Source organism: Sturnus vulgaris, chromosome 4, assembly GCF_052056855.1.
Source record: "Sturnus vulgaris isolate bStuVul1 chromosome 4, bStuVul1.hap1, whole genome shotgun sequence".
NCBI classification, from domain to species: domain Eukaryota; kingdom Metazoa; phylum Chordata; class Aves; order Passeriformes; family Sturnidae; genus Sturnus; species Sturnus vulgaris.
The window spans coordinates 55,998,637-56,018,831 of NC_142246.1; the positions used below are offsets into that span (position 1 = coordinate 55,998,637).

The window sequence follows — 20,195 nt, forward strand, 5'->3', positions numbered from 1 at the left end:
TGAAAAAACACCTAAGAGTGCTTTAAAAGAGGCAAGAAACAATCAGCAACACTTTTACTCAAACGGAACCTTCATGTTACCACAGAGCTGCCATCACTTACACCTGGGACCAAGGAGGAGACAGATTTGAAGAGAAGGAAGCTATGGATGGGAGATGAGAAGAGAGAAGATAGTGACCCAAATATCCATGGTGGTGGAAAACAAGAGATTGGGAATTCAGGCAAGTCCCACTATAGGGAAGCCCACGGAGGATACAAAGAATTAATGCTCTATCCATCTGTTGCTGATGAAAAATATAGGTTAAAGTATTTTAAGAATTCACTCCTAAGCATTCTTTGAGGGCCTGATTCAGCATCCATTGTACTTGATTTAGCCATGTAAGTGCAAAACCACACACTAGAAAATAAGTTACTTATGGCTTTGTACGGCTGAAAGAAAGCATCAGGCTTCTTTTACCTACAGGAAGTTCAACCTAGACTTACTTGAGAAACAACAAAAATACTGACCAATATTTACAGAAGAAGAAAAGACATTTTATCCACTTACAATCCTGGCCTATTTAGGTCCCAGCATTCAGCACTAAAATACACCAAGGCTTTTGACAGACAGAAAACCACCTAATGCTACCAGGCATTTCATAGCAAATTATTTCCAACATGGATGTGAAAAGATCTTGATCATGTTGTTCTCTAGACTCATCTGGAGCAGAACTGAGCTTGCAGAGTCACCAAAATGCCAGTGACCTGCCATTAAAATGCCACTATAGCTAACAGGAGCATAACTTAATTTTTAAGTGAATACAGAAGTGCTTTGAGACAGCAGTTGGAGGCTACTGAAATACCAAAGTCCAGTAATGGGAAGAAAACATCCACACATTATGGCCATGGGCTGACTGTGAGGCCCTCTGCTTGCTGTAAACCAAATCAGAAATGTGCTGCAATAAAAGAGAAGAATGGAGCTCACATCTCATGTTTCAGAGTGACTTTTGGAAAGCAATGGCTGTTGCTATGAGCCATGCCTTCCTACATTGTGAGTGGAAAATTATCCACTTAAACACACACACACACACATAAGGAATATCTCAGTTTCTTATTTACAAACAGTGGGAACAATTTCTATTCTAAATTAGACCTTTGTAAAATAATGTAGAATTACAGAGGCCTGCTAGGAACACCAACGAATAGCTTTGACTTACAGTGTTTCAAATAAACCAAATCATGGCACTCAGATCATATGAAAGCAATTTTTCTGTGGAAAATTGGTTTTGCAATTCTCAAGCTCTGCTGTAATAAAACTCCCTAAAGTGTATTTGTGTGTCCACTGATTCCAGGGACTGATTTGTGCTATATGTTTGCAATTATTTGGTAAGGATATACCAATGACATAACTCTTATGACTACACAGGCTAAGCTCACCTCTTAAAGAACAATGCTTGGAAGTAGTTGGTTTTCCCCATATTAATCCTCTATGCACTTTAAGTAATTTATGGTTACTTAAAGTTTTACAATTCTAAAAATTCTTTGTAGACTAAACCAGATGTTAATCTTCATTTCTAAAAAGTGTTCTTGAACCCAACAGAGATATAGTAGCATTGATTAATAACCAAATTTTCTGTCATATCATCTTTGATGGATAGTTAAGGAAAACTCCCTTGTGAAATGCACTTTTGAAACATTACTGATGTCCATATTTCTTTGATTTTCCTCGCTCTCCTTTCACTGCTTCCACTCCATAAAAGCTTCTTTGCATCCTTCAGAAACTGTCTTATTAAAAAAAAAATTAAATTAAGTTCCTAAATAAGTCTAGCCCTTTGACTAAAATTACAATTAACAAGCTATGGGACTGAAAACCGTCCCCAAGGCAGATGCACGAACCCAGCAAAGTAAACTGGAATAGCTACTGTTGACCTCAAAAGCACCAGAGTCTGGCCCACTGCAAACTTTACAAGAATTATTTAAGAAGTCACTAGACACCCATCCAGAAATCAAGCAAGCTATTCAAGGTCTACTCTTGCTACATCTTTTAGATAATATGAGAACCAACCTTAGCTAGCATTACATTGGGAATTTTATGGCCTCAATAGTATCACCTAATATAAAGCAAAACATGTGATGGCCAGCTATTAACAAAAGACCATTAAATATTTAGGTATCTTTGCTGGCTTGTAAAATAAGCCAAAATTAGTGCCTCACAGCATTCCAATCCAGCAGGATATTTTTTCAAGGTGGCTATAAGCAGCAGAAACTCCTACAGCTGGGACGCAGGCAAGTCTCGTATTCTGTTTGGTGGAAGACCTAGGAGTGTTGGCCACTGACATACAGATTTACATTCTGGAATCTAACATCCTCTCTCAAATCACTCAACTGTTTACCCTCCTCTTTGCAATCTTCCCTAAATCCTGTCAGACACAAAGCATCTGCCAGGAGGTCATGCTGAAATCAGCAGGCGGGTGCCACGGAGGAGCTGCTCTGGTCTAGGATGGCTCCAACCACACAATGGAACTGGCACCTTCCTCAGCTTGCCTGCTACCAGCTCACCAGCCAAACGGGAAAATGCAGTCTGATTAGAGGCTGCTTTTTCAGCGAGTGCCAAAATAAAACTTTCGCCTTCCAGAGGGACACAGATTATTTATTAGCAATTATTTCTCACGAAAACCCTCTTTTCCAGGAAATCGTATTTTCTCTCTTCACTTCAGAAAGTTTACACACAGCTTTCCAGGATGTCACTAAAGTGAGAGCAAACTATTTACATTCCTGCCATATGTCTATTGATACCCTGCAGCTGTCTATCTAATTTACAATTAGATACCAAACTCCTGCTTGCGTAATCATTTGCATGCTTCCCCACTACATGTTTTTAACACACTTAAGTAGATGTCATCTTTTTATTTTTTGAATCTAGTTTATTTTTTCTTACCTTAAATTTGTTTGTGTCTTCACATTTCTCCCAGTAAAAGAAGAGAAGGACTAAAAAATAAGCATTCAATGCCCTGGGTATTGGCAGGTCATAGGAGAGACAGCACCACCTCCAGCCTTGGAAGTTTTCAAGAAAACAGCTGTACAGAGTCACCATCAAGCTGGTCTCATGCAGACAATTGTCCTGCCCTGAATGGGAGACTGGACCAGTAACATCCCACCTTCTGCAGCTCAAAGGGAAGATGCAACTGAGACAATACATCAACTCCGTGTGCAGGCTGAAACCTGGAGCACAGAAAAACCCCTTGGGAAGCTGTGGATGAGCACTGGTCTTGTGTGTCTGTGTGTGCACATGGCTCCTATAAAGGATGAGCGACTTGGGCATCCTCGCTCATTTGGTATTCCCCAGCATCCTTTCATAATTGTCATGCAAAGGAGGATGCAACCTCAGCAAGGCCTGGGGAAAACCTCAGCATATTTGTCTCAGCAATGAAAGGCTGACAGGTATTTTTACAGGGCTCCAGGGGGAAGCAGGGAAAAAAATTAATTTCCTAGTCCAAATAAAAGACTTGGAGATTTTAATTCTTTGTTCCACACCTGTATTAGTATTAAAATTATATACACATATCAGAAAAAAGCTAATCAAGTTTTCCTTTCTGGTGAAACAGCATTCTAGACAGAAAGTTATTTTACATTAATTAAAATAAGTCACATTTGATGAAAAGAAAAAGTCTAACTTTCCTCTTTTCCTATTAAAACAGAGTAAGAGTTGCAACTCTGAATACTAGATATTGAACACAAAAACCTATTATCAATTCTGCAACTCTCAAGAAGACATTCTGACATATTCCAAAGTTTGTGTCTTACTTTCGCTCAAAAGAAAACCACATTAAAATTAAGGAGCTTTAACAAGCAATTTTGTTTTGAAGAAACAGCTTTTTTCTAAGAGAAAATTGTTTCAATAGATTTTTTTTCCCCTGTTTTGATCACTAACTAATTATTCGAAGACACTGGAGTTCTCTGATCCTGGACATATGACATGGATTATAGCGAAACCAGCTGGAGATTAAATTTCTAACTCACATATGGAGCTCATGACCCTCTTTATGAATCATCACACCGTTTGTTTAATATTTAATGCAACTCTTAGTTACTCTGAAGAAAACGTTGAACAACAGGGGCCCATAAAATTAAAATCACACAGCAAAATCACAGCTACTTGCAAGCCCTCTCTCTTCTTTGGGACTTCATCACAGATCTGTCTGATCTAGGTTCATTAAGTTTATTTTTTTCACTCCCAAGACGGCAAGATATGATGGAACACTAAAATTCCATATAAACATCTTTGATTACAGCTTTCAAGCCTCAAGACATCCAGCCTTGCCTTTCATGCAAACCTAGGCATGGTAATATCTTGAGATTAAAAAGAAATATTTCTGAGCATGCTAATCTATTGAAATCTTAGGAAGAGCGGGAAATTAACACTGCACAGTTCTAGATATAATTTTACTATCTTAAATGCATAGACCGTGTACACTGGAAAAGCAACTGTCTCAGTGGTGGTAATCTCTCCTTCCTTGGCTCCTTAACTCATCAATATGAACCATAAATTCAGAAAACTATCAGTAGGATCTCAGAGAATGCAAACCTGCCATCAGAACATTTAATCTACCTATTTTGGCAAGGCTAAAAGAAATACACTTTTTCTAAATATATTTGCACAGCTTTCAAAAATCACCATGGCGATACATGCTATTAAATGGGTCGTGTGAGAAGTTTAAAGCTTCACCACCACCTGCTCATCTGAGTAAGGTCAGCAAAGCCAAACCAAAACCCAGCTCCCACCTGTCAACCTGAAACTGTCTTCTGCTCAAAGACCTGTTTCCACTCAATATAAGAAACCTCTTGCCTTCAGCTTTCAGACCAAAGCCCAGATTCACATCCAATCCCTCACAGACATCCAACGAGCAAAATCTCTTTCCAGCCATGTTATTTTCTGCCATCAAGAATCTCTCTGCCTTCCCGTTCTGTTCCATCAGTGCTCCCACCCTGACTTACCCCCATCATACCAAAAAATTACACATCTTCTCACACCTAGATGCCTGTTGGATTGAATCCAACCTGAATCGAGTCATATAAGGCTCATGTGGTTCTCTGTTATTAATTCGGCATCAGTAGGCACAATCTTTTAAAAGCTCCTTTTAATATGATGCCTGGTTGAGTGGATTTGGTGCCTGGAGTTGTGTTATCACTCAGAAGAGGTGCTCCAGGCAAGTCTCAAGGCACAGGCAGAGTTGATTGCCTCATGCCAGAGCATGTTAGGTGTGGAGCTGGGAGATGCTGGTGATTGTGCCAGCTTTTAATGCTGCTGATGCTGCCCTTAAGAGAACTTGGAAGACTTTCCCACAGTCATTTCTGCAGCTCTGCTGAGCTTCTTCATTCCTGCTCAAGACAACATCCACGTGGGCAAAATGGTTCTCCCCATGCAAAGAGCCCCCAGTGCAGAGCAAAGCACTGTGCACCTCCAAAGCTGCATGTGCTGCAAGTGGTTTATTCATTTTCCAAGTGAAAAGCATGGAAAAACACTGCAGTTCTGATTTCTGCACAGCCCCCATGCCTCAGCACTGAGCATCCACAGAGCATCTGTCTGGCTGCTCAGTTACTGTCTCTGCAAGCTGGAGCCCATCTGCAGGGGTAGATGTGCAAACAGAAAACCCAGGCTGCCCATCTTCCTAAGCAGGGCAGCAGCAACATTCTTCCACTGAAAACATCAAGCACCCACTCAATGGAAAAAACAGGTACCTAAAAGCTATTTTCCTGCCACGAAAGCACCTGTTGTGCTGTGCTCTGCTGAATTATGTATGTAAGCACAGACCTCCCAAACCCAGCAACACTGTCCTTGCCATCTCTTGTGGCTCTGCAGTTAGCATAACTATTCCAGCAGCACCTTCTTGTACGCTCCCCAGCAGAATTAATTAATGTTTGCACAGTACTTTGAAGATGAAAGTACTAAGTGACTGCTAAATATCAGGCCAAATTCTCAGCTGGTTTAAAAAATAGCATTTGCAGTGCAGCATCTGGGCCAACAACGACCCTGGCTCATTAGAGAGACTCTGTAGCAAATGTGGAGAAAAAAAAAAAGAATTGAAAATAAAAAGAAAAAGGATGTAGAAAAAGAAGAACATATTCAGAAAAGCAGCATTGAAGTAATAACCTTCATGCCTTTCACAGAGTCCCTCTTTCTGCAGGAGAAGAGTACAAATCTGCAGAGCCATGACACTGTTCTCCTTCAAACCTCCTTAAAGCTCACCTCTGCTGAGATGCCTACAAATCATTCAGCACTGATTAGCCAGCTGATGTACTGTGACTTCTGCACATTACACTTACCATAACCATCCTGCTTTTAATGTTGGCCCACCCCATCTGTTTACTCAACCTGCTGCTTCTTTCCTATCCTCTGCCTTGAGAATTTGCAGGTTTTTCTTTCTTCTATTTGTTGTCAGGCCTAGCCCAGGGATACACTGACACTGACAAAATGTCTTTCCAGTCTTTTGCAGACTCCATGTAATAAGGACATGCAAAAGTCATTCCCAAAGGGTTAGCCTCAATAGGTTTAGACCCACTTAGTCATTGTGTTCCTGTATAAAATGGTTGATCATGGAAAGCAACACTTGAGGTTTAAGTCACACACATTTTACACATAAAGCAGCTGTATGCTTTTATAAAAGACATTGTGTTGCTGCAGTTCAAAGGCTAAACTTACTGCTTATGCTACATTATTATTTTTTTAATAGCAGAAAATGCTCTTAAAATTGTTGATATGTGGTCCAAGAAAAAAGAGAGGAGAGGAGGCACCTGCAGACTGCACTCAGCTGATGTCAGGACAGCATGGCTGATGGGAGAAGCACCTGCATCAGCTGGACACATGCAGGATGAAGCACCAGCAGTGAGTAATATCTGAGGATGAGGTATCAGAGTGAGTCATCTCATTGATCACCAAGGAACCGACACTGCGTGACTTGGATCTGGTCAAACCTCTCATCATACCCACATGATTTGGGGGCCAAACTCAAGCTCACTTCAAAAAACACAACTCCACTTATTTCAGTGGGAAGTCATGCACACAAGGGTGTATGTACTTCTGTCAAGGCCTCAATACACTTTATAGCTTTGACTCGTTCACTAAATCAGTCACATGCACCATTTACAGAGATACAAGAGGAGAGCTCTCAAGCTTTTTCTCACATGCAACAGGGAGACTCTACTCACTCAAATGCCTAAAAGAGCACTTAACTTTTAGGTATTTAAATTAAAATATCACACCAAAAATAAGCTTCCATGTTGTGACATTCCATCAAGTGCTACAAATCCCAAGGACACTACTTTTGTAAGAATGTAGGTTTTTTCATTAAAAAAGGAAAAAACTGGGGCCAGTAGCCTCAAGTTTTTCATCTGTACTGCCTTGGTGCAGCAGTACTGATCAAAACATAAGAGGAGAGGATGCCCCTACCCACCCAAAAACAGGGAGGCTGCCCATATACACACTGCCAGCAGCAGAGACTCACAGATGCCTCCACGTGGGTTAACTTCCAAGCCTTGTGCCTTGGGCAAAGCTGGATATTATTCCATCTAGCTGCAGACCTTTCTTACCCGAGTCTGCTTCATGCTTCTGCTGTCCAAATGAAGCCTCTCTCCATTGAGAAACATTCCTTCTGCCTCTTCAGCATGACTTAGGCTGAGGCTCTGCACTCATAGCCCTAATCTCTGGAGAGCTGGGATGAGATTTTCAAAAGCACTTAGTGTTGACCTACCTCTGCTCCAAATCAGTCTGATCATATTAGGTTAACTGTATTTAAGTTTGGCCATGTGTATTTTGTAATAATAAACTTAACCCAAAGAAATGCTGCTGCTTTAATACAAGATTACAAGACTTGCAACTCTATTTATGCATCTCAATAAGGAATCTGATTTTCCAGTTTCAGGTCTATGGAATTATTCTGGAGCACATTGAATATTTAGGACTGGCAGAACAGAGGTCAATGCAATTATGTCCCCTCTAAATTGAGGGCTAAAGAAGCACTGCACTGGAGACCTTAAGGCTCAAAACTCCAAAACGAATGCTTAAAATTCATAAAGATTTCAAGCCAGCCAGAATACACTTTTTTTTTCAGCATACATGACTAGGTCTGCAAAATGAAGACCTAAATACCAATACAAGACTTTATCGTTCACCTCCTTTTTTTTTGTTGTTGTTTTTTTCTCAAAGAATTGCCAGGCAGCGAGTACAGGAAGTGACTGTCAGCTGTCAGCAGCTTTTTTCCAAAACAAAAAGGCTGGAGAGACACTTCTCAACTTAGTCCATATGGCATCTTCAGAAAGACCAGAGTAACAGTTGAGGAGTTTTGGCCATGAAGCTCATACAATATAGGACCAAATGTACTCTTACCAATGAGGGGTTCTTTGGGGTTTTTTTCTTAAATTAGAATTTTTAAAATTAGAATGTTGAACCTTCTTCTGCTGCATTTTCTCTTTTGATACAAATATATTTTAACCGAATCCATAATTGTTCTATCTAAATTATTGACAGCAAAGGTGAAGGAACAGCCCGTTGGTCTTGACTGCTGAAGTAATGAATAGAGAAACTGACATGTTAAATTTCTTCACCTCCAACTGGAATTATAAATTATAGACTTCTTTTACATTATCATAATACCAAGTTCATCTTTAAAATAGAATGATTCCTTGGGGGTGTATTTATAGTGAAAAAGTACATATCTAATGCTGTACTTAGCATATCTTCATATTTTAATGAAATTGGATTGATTGTTCCAATTTTGTTCTTATTTTTGGAAATTAAAAAGCAGAATCAGATCATCTTACATTTTTTTACAAGGTCCATCGTTTTGCTCCTGCAGGACATTCTAAAATTTTCAAAAGCTCTCTGTAATTTAACATATCCTCCTGCTCTCCCTACAGCTACTTGGCACGTTGCATCTTCCCAGTTTGGCCAAGGGCCACTTTATCCCAGTCTGTACAAGCTTTGCAGGGAGTGGAACTGAGATCTGAATAAGTTTGTGGAAATAAAAGTTTCTACCCCATAAAACCCCCCTTAATTCAGCCTTCATCCCTAAGCAAACAACTTCTGCAAAACAAATCATTGTGTCCAAATGAATCAGTTTGTGTGAAAGCAAACACAGCCCATCAATAAAAGCAAAGCAACAAACCACAGGGAAATGTCTCCAAGCCAAATACAGTGCATTTAGACTCTCCAGTGTGCTTTGAGTGAGAGGGAGGGGAGAGAGCTCTTTAAACTTCTGTCAAAATTAGACTTAAATTCAAATTATGCTGGTACAAAACCTCAATACCTAGCTCCTAATGCTGTAACTGCCTGTGGAAAGCAGGGAAGACAAAGATGACCTGCATTGTGGAATGCCAAGAGGAGGATGTTTTTGGGGAGGGGGTAGGTGCAGTTACCTAGGCTCCAAGTCCTGTCTTCCACCTCAAAGAAGGCCCAGGCAATAAAACTCTTGATCTACCCCAGATTCTTGACAGCATCTGTGGTAGAGCTAAAACATCACAGCAGGGGCAAAGGGAGACACCTTGGCCACAGTTCTTTCTGTTCACCTGGCTTTTCTACACCTTTAATGTATACAGCTCTGTTGGCAATGCTGCTTTCTACCGACTTTTTTCCTTCTACAGAAAAAAAAAAAAATCAGCCTCAAGTCATCTGCATGATGAATTCCCCTTCAGCTCTCATAAGTGCTGCCTGCCTTCAATTACATTGGTGTGCCTTGAACTTATAAAATATTTTAAATTTCCAGAACAGTTTTGACATGGGGAGAGAGGAAGGGACAGTGAAGAACAATATGCTTCAAATAAAATTTGGCACCATTCAGGATTTCTTCCACCTCAGAAAAAAAATCCTCTAAGACACAAATAAATGTCTCTTATTAAGTTAGCAGGATATCTTCTCCTAATAGTGCAATTAGCTTTCATAGGAGATAGGCCCATGTACTGTCTTGAGAATAGACTTTCAGGCATACATAAGCATGTAATATCAGGCACACTTCTCTCAAATTAAGGGAAGCATTTGTCATTTCCAGTGCTGACACTGAAAAAGCAGTGTTTTAAATGCTGTATTAGCATGGACTCCCAAGGGATCTCCTGATCAGTGCCTTTCCAGGAGCAAACCCCAGCATTGACTCCTGCAATTCCCTTTTTGCTGACCAAAGGAGAAGAGCTGCTAGGGAGCATCCTTAGCATGGGAGGAGGCAGCAAGACACACAACACTGCAATGAGCTGGTTAACAAGTCACAGCTAAGACATCTGAAAGACTTTTACACTTTACCTCTTGCAACCACGTTAAGGAGCCTCTGCAGCAGTCCCATCCCATCCTGAACTCCCACAGATGTCCAGAGCTCACCTCCTCGCTCTGTTGCTGTGCTCAGTACAACATACAAACACATACCTGTGCATCACCTATCACTCTGCACGTCAGGCAAAAGCAACTTAGTTTTACTTCAGTTACTGCAAGCTTGGTAAATTGTAGCCCTTATCCATCAATAGGACAGCCTTCATTAGTCTGTTCCCCATGATTTCACATCACTATATAAGCCATCACCAAACAGATTACACTGACTATTTTATTAATATCCTGTATTCAGTAAATGAGGAAGAAAAGGCATTATTCTGGTAACTGTTTCATATTTGCCACCAGATACATGATGGAAATGTGTCCAGGAAATGCTTACTCGCCCAGTAACACCCATGGGTAAGTGCAGACACTCTTCATTTGCAAGGAAGCCACTAGGAAAAATTGCAAGGAAAGCAAAACCACCACATGGACTAAGAAAACCCAAAAAATCTAACAAATACTGCCACACCATATCCAAGCATACAGTGCAATGTTCTATTGCACACTTACAATTAGTATGAAGCTGTTTTCTTGGTATCAGCACAGGCTCAAAATGCCTGATCCTTCCCACTCCACAAACCCTACGCAGCGACAAAATCTGCTCTAATATCTGGACAGCAATAGTTATGTTTCCCATTGGCCATTTCTGTAACTCAGAGAGAAGCAGCATTTCCAGAGCACTTTGCAGATGGGCAAAATCACCTTCTGGGGGTGTTCATGTTTGTCAACCAACTAGCACAAGGCTCTTCCTGCAGTTATCCTGGCAGACATGCTCACCCAGCTGGAACCCATCGGTGATTCCCCTGGGCTAGGCTCCAGGTGGGGGACAGGAGGACAGCAGTAAGCACTCAGCACTGCACAGTTTCCAGCTTCTCTTCAGCCTACACTGTTTAATATCTGGAACATCTAATAATTATTATTAATTGCACTTAACTGCAAACTGCAAAATAAATGTGAGGAATGCACAAATTAACTCTGGCACACCTGCAACTTAGCCTCTGCTCTTCACCTGGGTTCAGCTTTAGCATGCAAAGTTTGAAACATCTGTTATATACAGGCTACAACCAAGCCTTGCAAAATCCGTCAACCTGCAAACCTTGGCAACAAAACCAGCCCAAGAGATGTAAGTGGCAATCTGAGAAGATACTCCCTAGGAATTAGATTTTGTAAACAAACATTTCAGCTAATTGCATTCTTGTTCTCAGTGCAATGAAGGCCCCATTTAGCCAAAGCATTTGTCTACAGAGTTTAGTTTCTTCCATCTAATGAACGTTGATCCTGTCTTAGCCTCGGCTGGTATATCATCAGGATCAACATGAAATGCTAATGGAGAGAGATGCTTAATATCATTTCAAGTGTTTAAGTTACAACTGCAGCTATTAAGGCAAATCCATTTTACCTGTTCCTCCTCAGGCTCCCCAGTGAGACAGATTTAAAAGTTTCCATGGGGAGAAGTGATTCATAATGGCTACACAGATGAGAGAAAAAGCCTTTCACCATTAATTACAGCCAGCGTTTTCCAAACCCAAGCCGGTCATTTTGCCAGCACAACACGTAATTAGCAAGGCTCATTTTATTTCGTGGCCTTCACAAATTAGTTAACTTTTTAAAAAGCAAGGTGGCTGCCTCCAGCAGCAGGGATAACCATGCCGACCAAACAGAAAAATAAGGCTTTGTCATCCACTTGTAGTGCACGGCAGAAAAATCCAACAGGTCCCCTGGTTTCCACTCCCCTGACTGGTTCAATGCAGGAATCAGTGCTGCTCCCTGCAGCATTCTGAACATGAGACTATGAGGTGCACCCACTTAAGACAATCACAGCCAGTCATGTGAATGTAGTTCCTGGCAGTCAGAGAAGCTTCCTCTATTTCAAACTTCCCAACTGCTCATTCAAAGTGCAGGAGCTGCAATAGCCAGAGCAGTGAGGAGCAGAAGGATGCTTCCAGCTCTTCCACCTGTAGAGGAACTGCACTGGGTCCAGCCCCAGTGGCATCCAAGGCATCTTCATGGAGTGTGCTTTGGAGACATCACAGTAATAGAAGCACAGGGATGATGCATTGTAAGAGATGCTGGACTCACTCGCTCAGAGAGAACACTCTCAAACACCACCTGCATTTTAAAGCAGGACTGTTTCTTCCTCTGCATGGCTCAGGCTGCCCCTCAACCTCCTTGAGGAGCAACTTCTCCACAGCAGAGGCTTTTGGGGGACGCACCTGCCAAAATCCTATTTTTGAACAAGGCCCCCAAAATAGTGGTTGGAGCCCCGGGTGGCCACTAGTCAGAGCATGCTGCTGGAAGCTATTGTTGAAAATACTAAAGTTATCCTCATGCAGATTTTAAAAGGCCACTATTTATGCATGTAAATTCTGAAGGGCATTAGCAGCATCACTGACACATGCTGACAGCCAGCCCAGCTTTGGGAAGGGAATAAGCAGCAGCGACTGCCTGAATAATTGATGTGCTTTTACTCTGCCCCATGGCCCAGTTATTACATTGCTCACTCTCTTCAACTGCCTGTGGTTTCTAAATTAATTAGAAATCTTAATGTCATGGCCAGCCAGTTTAAAAAAAAAAAAAAAGACACCGAGAACAAAAGAAGAGAGCGCTTCTCATGCCCTTGAGCCTTGGGATTTCTTCCTTCAGTCTGGCCACACAGGAAGTAAAAGCACAGTCTCAATTCCTGCAGCTTTGGACCCTGCTCACTGATGCTAAGAGCAGCACAGCATGAAATCCACTCCATCTGCAAAAAGCCCCCACTGCATGGGGGTGAGCATCCCCATCAAGGTCACTGCCTCCTAAGGATGGGGCAAAGCCTTTTCTAGGGGCTGGCTCATGTGCAGAGCAGCCACTGTGTCTTCTGCAATGAAATACATCTGATACGTCCCTAGCCCAGCCATTGCAACCAAGTGCCATGCAGCACCAAATAAAAAGACACGGCTGCAGTCTGGAGGAATAAAAGAGCTCGTGGTTGTTCAGCTCACACAGCTGGCAGACTAAATGACTCTGTGGGATCCCGTTCATGGGATGAAAAAAATGGCGTGTGACTACCTGACCTCACAGGAGATCAAATATAACAACGTGAGTTGCCGTACTTTTGCTGCACATATAGCCTTATCTACTTACACTATTGCTTACGTGAAATTTTAAAACAACACCTATAGATTTCAAGAAATCCAGTGGGAATAATTCCCGTGTTTGAGCCACATTCCAATAGCACGGGTAGTTGTGTTTCAAGGCCTCGGAAAGCACTTAGCCATGATGAATGTGGGCATGTTTTTAATATCTTACCTGCAAAAAGAAACACTGCTCTTTCCAAAAATCTCTTTACAACTGTCCTAAAAGCATAAATAAACAAAAACTGAACTTATAGAGATAATTTTCAATTGCACGGATAACCTAGACTAATATTTCACCTTCTTATAAAAGAGCAGTGAAATAGCAGAGAAACTTAACAGCAAGGTACTGTCTTCCTCTTTGCCAACACATTGTGGCATACTATAAACTGCACTATTATTTCCCTTGGAAAACTCATTATTTTAAAGAAATCCTGGTTTTCAACCTTTCTTTTGGACATGGATAAACAGAGCACTGAACTGTCTGACTCCCAGTAAAGCTATCCTGTATCTCCCATACACGTCAAGTGCCCAAACAGGACAGTCCCACGGCAGAGAAATGAGCTGGTGATGGTGACAGAAAGCATTACAGAGTTTTAAATGACACCATAAATACAAATGGAAGTATTCAACAAAATTAATCCAATTTCTTAGCATGTGGAAGGATTTGACCCCAAATACAGGACAATGTAGTTCTCTGAAAGTTTAACCTACTTTGACTAAGCATTTATTTGCTCCAAGAACTTCTTCTGTCTGCTCTTTTTCCTCTGCTATCATAATTTTGCACTAAATGGATGCATGCAGAGACCACCACGAGAAAAATACACAAGGTTCCACACAAGTTGCAAATGTAGGCCCTTGAAGTGTTTTTCAACATGCTTCTTGAGATAACACTTCCATTTGCATGATGCCTTAAGTTTAGCTTTCATAATTTTTAGATTCTGTACTGTCTTAGTGTGTAACTCGGAACTTCATATAAAGTGTTAGCAAGTTCTCTGCACAGTTTATTTAGACAAAAAAATCCTTTTCCAGCCTGAGAAACAAGGACACCATTGTAGATTCAGACCCAAAAGTGTAAACAAAGGTGAAGCAATCTAGGAGGATGGAACTTCATAACCTGAAGCTGTAATTGGACAATTAACTCCATTATGTAAACGGACCAAAACTTTTAAAAGTGTGAAAACTCGCGAGCAGTCATCCATGTTGCATCCATCCTGAGTAGAGCCAGAGCCAGGCTCTTGTACTGCCCAAGGTGTATCCTCTTTTAATAAATACCTACATTATTCCTTTAATATTGTCTAGCCTCTTTTCTAGGTAGCCTCTCACAGGCATCATGGAGGGTGGAAAGATGGACTTTCAGAAAATGATAATGCTGATATATGGAGAAAGCAGTATTGTTCCACCCTATGATTTGTCTGTGTTTGTCATCTTGGCCTCATACTGCCTCTAAAATGCACATGCTAATTATCAGCAGTATGGCACTGCAGATGCAGCGAACACAAGATGTCACTCACATGCATTTTTCAAAACCAAGGAATGAAAGGAAGTGTCTCGTAAAAACATGTCACATGTTCATACAGAAAGTTTCCTGACCCCAGCAACATCTGCTGTGTCTCTCCTCATATCCATGTTTTTAAGTCTCACTAGGCTTGGTTTGCTACACTCAGATTTACAGACTTTCACATTATATATTCATTTTGTTCTTGATACTGGTACCTACCGACATATTTTCTTAAAATCCTTATATTAATTACTACAAAAACTTACTGAAAGGCTCAGCTCACGTAGATTGCTCAGCTTAATCCCAGTAATAATCATGCTCGACACAGACTTTAAGACAGAGGTGAGTTCCTGGTCCCTCTTCTGGATCACCATACAGCTGAAGGGATGTACCAGCTGAAGCAGGACCACCACTCATCAGCATGGCCATGCCATGTCCAATTTTCCTCCAGGGAAGATAGAGTGCAAAACTACTCAAGGCCCTGTAGGGCTGCTCACCTCTCAGCCTTGGAAAGAAGGTAGAAGAAAATACAGGAGATGGCAGCAGCACGGAGCAGCACAGCTCTGCTCGCTGCTTTTTGGAGCCTACTCTTTCAAGATGCAGCCCCTGGCAAAGTGTCTCATAAAAGTTTGATGAACAGCATTTTGTTTAACACCAGCAACTGAGCCACAGCCCTGCCGAGCTGTGCTGCACCAACAAAATGTCACGACCCAGGAGGATCAAGAAGCTCGATTGCAAGGGGCAGGCTTGCAGGCAGCAGAGGGGCTCACAACCTCTGGAGCAGGGTGCACCACCCCACGAGCTACTGGGTCACTGAAACATGAGGAGGCTGCTGTAAGGCTGATGATCACTGAGCCTCCTCCGACACTTGCCCAGCAGGCTGCCAGGCTCCACCAGGCAGTCTTGCAAACACAGCAAAGTCTGCAGCCCTCTTCCCATTGGCACATACAAGCCTTGATTATTTTTAAACCTTTTTTACCCTTTTCACTTCTACATGTACTGAAAATATTCACGGTACGCTCTTCCCTACCATTTGCTTCAGCATTTTCATGCTCTGCTGCTTTTGTTCCCCTGTTCCCTTTACATAAAGGAATATTCTCAAGAAACAACTGCACCTGCGTAACTGAAAATACACAAAACCCATATGCAGACACAGCGCTGGATGCAACGTGATCAGATCTAAATATTTTAGCACAGCAAACAAATGAGGCTCAACTGTATGGCCGGGTAATTACCTTTTCTTGTTCTTCAGGTGCGAGAAATCCACACACTATTTTTTGCAGAGTACTGTATTCAACATTTCTGGAAACAAAGAGAAAAAGAAAACAATCAAAAAATGTTTATAGTTGCCTCTGAGACTTATCAGGCACTCACGAACTTTCTACTATGCGTTTGCCAGAGGATAGAGCAATAAACAACTGATTTTGGTCTACAGAACTGATTTTTGAAAAGTAAGAATTTTTAATGTCTATGAAATCTATGTCTGCATGGGAAGACAGTAGTAACACATACAAAAAAATTGTTAGTGAACATTGAAAAATCAGGGGACAATATCACTGCCAGTAATTTATAAAAACTTCAGAGATTCAAGTAGATATCAAACACACATGCAGGTACATGAGTATCTCTTCCCACAACAGAATCCAATGTAATCTGGAGAAACTAATGTTAAACCAGACAATTTATCACAGGTTTTTAGAGGTCACTGCACCAGAATAAAAAACATCTAGTTTGAAAAGAAGTTAAAATAAATTATGATTGCAAGGATAGTAATTCCTTTTTCTCGGCAGCTACAACTTAAAATTTCTCTGTCCCTTTAGATCTTCAGTATTTTCTTCTAATTACAGTGTTAGATGCTAAATATAACATTAATTGACAAAACAATGAAATGGATGGATCCAGGTCAGCCTCCTGGAAGTGTTGGTTTTATCAGGATTAATTACACATGAAAAATTGCTTCTCACAGCTGGGATTGCTACAGATGAAACTTCAGTGAGATTCAGTGAGAATCAGTCTTGTCAGAGTCAGGCTGGATGGCACACAACCCCAGGACCTCATCCCATCCCAGTGAAACAATTAGAAAATATAATTAAAAACCCATGCAAGGGAAACAGCAATGAGTCCACCTGCCTGAATTTTGCTCCCAACATCAACTACAAACCCAGCTCATTTTCTGCAACCTGTAGGGGAGAACACAGGTCAGGTTATCTGAAAGAAGTGTACTGAAATGAAAAAACTTTAAAGGCTGATTAAAGAAGGATCTAGTGTTAAACCATAGCAAATTGTCCCAGTCACAGAAGTGAGTTCCCATGCCTTTCCCAACCAGGGCTGTAGCACAGCCTTCACTCTGCTATCATCGTCCAACACCCTGGACCACCCTACACCTTCGAAAATTTCAGACCAGAAATACTGGTACTGGGGCTCTGGTTTCACATCTGAGGTAATCCAGAACGGTCTTCCTTTAATTTTCAATGGCAAAAAAAAGAAAGCTGCATCCCAGCTCTAAGTACTCCTTAGCAGATCCTCCCCTGAGAGCATGAGAAGAAGGAGGCCGAGGCATTGGTCCCTAACGCATAATTCATCTTATTTATGTACTGAAGAAGCAATTGCTTGCATTCAGTAACCTTGGAAGTCAGACAAGTAAATTAAAACTTAAAACAAGGCTTGAAAGTCCAGCATGCATGCTGGTTTTTGAGTGATTTCTCTATAATAGGCAAGTATGGATGCTCTGGAAGAAAAAGAGACCTATTCCAGCTTGCCTGTCAGCAAAATTGCCTCTGTAAGCAATAAACAGGCTTTGGATCATCTAAGAAATTTACAGGCAAACTCGAGGTAAGGCCAGTTATTATTCCTTACTGCACAAATGAAAAAGTCCCTAGATGTACAGACTATACCCATTTTCAGCCTTGGATTTTGACCAAATATACACAGTTTCAGTAGGAAAAACCACTTTTACAAGTGTACAGCAGACCAGGCACACCTCATAAGGGCATCCATATACTTTATTTCTAGGAAAAAAGCCATTTGTTTAGACTACTCTACTTGCGCTTTATAGCAAAACCTTTACCTGTTTCCAAGAAGCTTTTGGAGAATAATTCTTATTTGGTGGGAGCAGTACAGAGCAAAGAAACTGTAATTTGCCTGGTTTGAAGAAGTTAATGTTTGTTACCCCGTTGCCTTGCAATGGCTTTTGAAATGAAATTAAAACAAGATCTTTGTTACATTTATGGCACCCCGCATTTTACTTCTGCTTGAAGCATAAAGGACTAGAGACAGCACAACACACTGTGGTTTATGGCTCTTCTGTGTCGTTTTAGGATTCAGCACATGCTCTTCTCCCAGCTCACCTTTATTTTATCATAATGTGAGTGTACTGACTGGTAAATTTTTCTTGCCTTCCCTTCCCAAATGCCAAATGTGTAACCTTGAATTGGCCTCTGCCATATGCTATTTCTACGCAGATTCCAACTGCAGATTGGGGAATTCTTGTTCTTATTAAAATAGGAAGGGAACCATACAGGGATTCCTGCAAGAGCAAAGATCTTGCAAAATACTTGTTAGAGAGCTGATGCTCACTGGCAGTGGTGTGCTGCAGGAACTACAGGGATCTGGCATTAGCCCTAAAACAGAGAATAAACACACTAAAGAAAGAGGCATTGCTTTATCTCTGATTCTTATTAATACTCAGAGCAGTGGAGCTCCTGCCCTTTATGCAAGGGATCCTTGTTTTGATCCTCTTTTACTGCTCTCCACATCACCTGACTAACCTGCTTGCCCTCAAACCTACAGGGCTCCTCAGAAAGCATTTGTTGCTTCTTCCCCAGTTCTCCTCTGGTCATACTCTGCCTGGACAATTTGGAAAGTGGTCTCACTCAGGATGCTAAGGAGACAGGAAATCACTTCTCTCCCTTGCTTCATCCCATATTACATTGGGACCTGTACCTGTCAAGTTTACTGCTAAATGAATAATGGAGATATGTCAACATAGCCTATTTTTACTAACATGGCTGCTGGTGTTCATGTGGCTAAATATTTCTATATCCTCTGCTATGGTGAGTAATGCATGCACCCAAAGAGGACAAGGGCACATTGCTCTGCATTACAAGATACCACAAGAAGGATAATTAATCTGCAAACTGGCATGTACCTCTATCCCAAACCAGAAGCTGCTAATAAGGAGAGCAACAATAAACACTTTATTTGGCAACAGCAAAGGCTAGGAGGAGAATCCATCAAGATGAGATGGCTCACCCTCAAGGATCTGTCTTCACTGCAAAAAGCCAAGCAGCCCAATCTCTGCTGCAAATGCTCACAACAGAGCGACCCACATGAAGTTTCAGGGAACCCGTAGGAGGCTTCTGAAAAAGTCTTGTTTGCTAAAACATACCAAGCACCTTGCTTCTGGCTCTGCAGAAGCAGAGGAGTGAGCAGCCAGCATCAGCGTTGTGGTTTTGGGGATGAAAACCCATATGGAGCAGCACTGCCTTGCTCCTGGGCATCAGCATCTCTGCATCAGCCAAGGAAACCCAATCAGCAACTTTCACCCATGGTGACTTAATTAACAAGCACCCTACAGATTTCTCCAAATTCTCCACACTGACACCCTCCATTACCAAGCTCTTTTGATGAGAGTGATTAAAGCTAGCAATTATAATTTCTTTTAGAGATGCCCCTAGAGGCTTCGGCGAGGCTCAGACTGCATTGTTCACAGAACACAATGCAAAGAAATCTCTCTCCTGAAGAGCTCATCCTCCACAAAGACAAGGCAATCAAGGAATAGCAGAAAGAAAGGCAAGGAGACAAAAATTTTTTGCTCAAGGTCAAAAAGCAAGCCCCTGACAGAGCTAGAACAAAACCTACCTCTTCTGGAGTACTCATGAGGACATGCTGACTCTCCAATACTAAGCTGAACAACTAAAACTCTTTATCACGTGTCAAGAGCAGGTGAAGTAGTTCAGTGTTACTTGCTGTTCTGGTTTTGATGATATCTTTTTGTGGTGGATCTCCAAGAAAAGCTAACCATGACAGTGAAAGGGTTACCTCCCCTACACGTTTCAAAAAAATGCTTCCCATACTTTTTCATGCAGATTACTGACAAATCAATCCCCCTCAAATTTTTTATTCTTCCATCAATGCTCTCAACAAAGAGTGATTGCTCAAGCACCCTTCTCAACCTTGCACTTCCAATTTTTTAAAGAATGGTCAATCTCAATATGCATAATTATAATTGCAAATGGATCGTTTCATCTTGC

General features: G+C 41.4%; 1 protein-coding gene across 19 annotated transcripts in view; it reads right to left on the reverse strand.

Moving 5' to 3' along the window:
• ADGRL3 (adhesion G protein-coupled receptor L3) overlaps positions 1 to 20,195 on the reverse strand; it is a 487,951-nt gene that overhangs the window by 383,405 nt on the left and 84,351 nt on the right. For all 19 annotated transcript variants that reach the window (XR_015803337.1, XR_015803335.1, XR_015803336.1 and 16 more), the window contains one exon: positions 16,179 to 16,245. The gene's annotated coding sequence lies outside the window, so the exon portion shown is untranslated. The remainder of the gene's footprint in view (positions 1 to 16,178; positions 16,246 to 20,195) is intronic.